Source organism: Arachis ipaensis, chromosome B5, assembly GCF_059453495.1.
Source record: "Arachis ipaensis isolate K30076 ecotype BB chromosome B5, ASM5945349v1, whole genome shotgun sequence".
NCBI classification, from domain to species: domain Eukaryota; kingdom Viridiplantae; phylum Streptophyta; class Magnoliopsida; order Fabales; family Fabaceae; genus Arachis; species Arachis ipaensis.
The window spans coordinates 77011768-77014185 of record NC_142440.1 but is presented as its reverse complement, the minus strand read 5'-3'; the positions used below and the strand labels follow the sequence as shown (position 1 = coordinate 77014185).

Below are 2418 nucleotides of genomic sequence, written 5' to 3'. Positions count from 1 at the left end.
AAGGAATCTCTATATTGTGACATAGAGGATTCCATATTTTCTGTTTTCTTCTTTTTCATATGAGCAGGAACAAGGATAAGAACATTCTTGTTGAAGCTGACCCTGAACCTAAAAGGACTCTGAAGAGAAAGCTAAGGGAAGCTAAAGCACAACTCTCTGGAGAAAATCTGATAGAAATTTACGAAAAAGAAGGAGACATGGCCGAAAATAATAACAATGTAAGGAAGATGCTTGGTGACTTCACTGCACCAAATTCCAATTTACATGGAAGAAGCATCTCAATCCCTGCCATTGGAGCAAACAACTTTGAGCTGAAACCTCAATTAGTTTTCTCTGATACAACAAAACTGCAAGTTTTATGGACTTCCATCAGAAGATCCTTTTCAGTTCTTAACTGAATTCTTGCAAATCTGTGATACTATTAAGACCAATGGGGTTGATCCCGAGGTCTACAGGCTCATGCTTTTCCTGTTTGTTGTAAGAGACAGAGCTAGAATATGGTTGGACTCTCAACCTAAGGATAGCCTGAACTCTTGGGATAAGCTGGTCACGGCTTTCTTAGCCAAGTTCTTTCCTCCTCAAAAGCTTAGCAAGCTTAGAGTGGATGTTCAAACCTTCAAACAGAAAGAAGGTGAATCCCTCTATGAAGCTTGGGAGAGATACAAGGAACTGACCAAAAAGTGTCCTTCTGACATGCTTTCAGAATGGACCATCATGGATATATTCTATGATGGTCTGTCTGAATTATCTAAAATGTCATTGGACCATTCTACAGGTGGATCCATTCACCTAAAGAAAACGCCTGCAGAAGCTCAAGAGCTCATTGACATGGTTGCTAATAACCAGTTCATGTACACTTCTGAGAGGAATCTTGTAAGTAATGGGACGCCTCAAAGGAAGAGAGTTCTTGAAATTGATACTCTGAATGCCATATTGGCTCAGAACAAAATATTGACTCAACAAGTCAATATGATCTCTCAGAGTCTGAATGGATTGAACGAATCATCCAACAGTACTAAAGAGGCATCTTCTGAAAAAGAAGCTTATGATCCTGAGAACCTTGCAATAGCAGAGGTGAATTACATGGGTGAACCCTATGGAAACACCTATAATCCCTCATGGAGAAATCATCCAAATTTCTCATGGAAGGATCAACAAAAGCCTCAACAAGGCTTTAATAATGGTGGAAGAAATAGGTTTAACAATAGCAAACCTTTTCCATCATCCACTCAGCAACAGACAGAGAATTCTGAGCAGAACCCATCTAGCTTAGCAAATATAGTCTCTGATCTATCTAAGGCCACTGTGACTTTTATGAATGAAACAAGGTCCTCCATTAGGAATTTGGAGGCACAAGTGGGCCAGCTGAGTAAAAGAGTCACTGAAACTCCTTCTAGTACTCTCCCAAGCAATACAGAAGAAAATCCAAAGAGAGAGTGCAAGGCCATTGATTTGACCATCATGGCCGAACCTACAAGGGAGGAGGAGGACATGAACCCTAGTGAGGAAGACCTCCTAGGACGTTCAGTGACCAATAAGGAGTTTCCCTTTGAGGAACCCAAGGAATCTGAGGCTCATCTAGAGACCATAGAGATTCCATTGAACCTCCTTCTGCCCTTCATGAGCTCTGATGAGTATTCTTCCTCTGAAGAGGATGAAGACATTTCTGAAGAGCAAGTTGCTAAATACCTTGGTGCAATCATGAAGCTAAATGCCAAGCTATTTGGTAAGGAGACTTGGGAAGATGAACCTCCCTTGCTCACCAATGAACTAAATGCATTGGATAGGCAGAAATTGCCTTAAAAGAAACAGGATCCTGGCAAATTCTTAATACCCTGTACCATAGGCACCATGACCTTTGAGAAGGCTCTGTGTGACCTGGGGTCAGGAATAAACTTAATGCCACTCTCTGTAATGGAAAAACTTGGGATCTCTGAGGTGCAAGCTGCCAGAATCTCATTAGAGATGGCCGACAACTCAAGAAAACAGGCTTATGGACAAGTAGAGGACGTATTAGTAAAGGTTAAAGGCCTTTACATCCCTGCTGATTTCATATTCCTAGACACTGGGAAGGATGAGGATGAATCCATCATCCTTGAAAGACCCTTCCTAGCCACAGCAAGAGCTGTGATTGATGTGGACAGAGGAGAGTTGGTCCTTCAACTGAATGAGGACAACCTTGTGTTTAAAATTCAAGGATCTCCTTCTGTAACCATAGAGAGGAAGCATGAAAAGCTTCTCTCACTGCAGAGTCAACCAGAGCCCCCACAGTCAAACTCTAAGTTAGGTGTTGGGAGGCCACAACCAAATTCTAAGTTTGGTGTTGAACCCCCACATTCAAACTCTAAGTTTGGTGTTGGGAGGTTCCAACAATGCTCTGCACATCTGTGAGGCTCCATGAGAGCTCACTGTCAAGCT

General features: G+C 42.1%; 1 non-coding gene across 1 annotated transcript; it reads right to left on the bottom strand.

The window, feature by feature from the left end:
* Nucleotides 1–591: 591 nt before the first annotated feature.
* Nucleotides 592–699, bottom strand: LOC148564676 (small nucleolar RNA R71). Its single transcript, XR_015884591.1, has one exon. It is a non-coding gene; the product is annotated as a small nucleolar RNA R71 (small nucleolar RNA).
* Between the last annotated feature and the right edge of the window lie 1719 nt (nt 700–2418).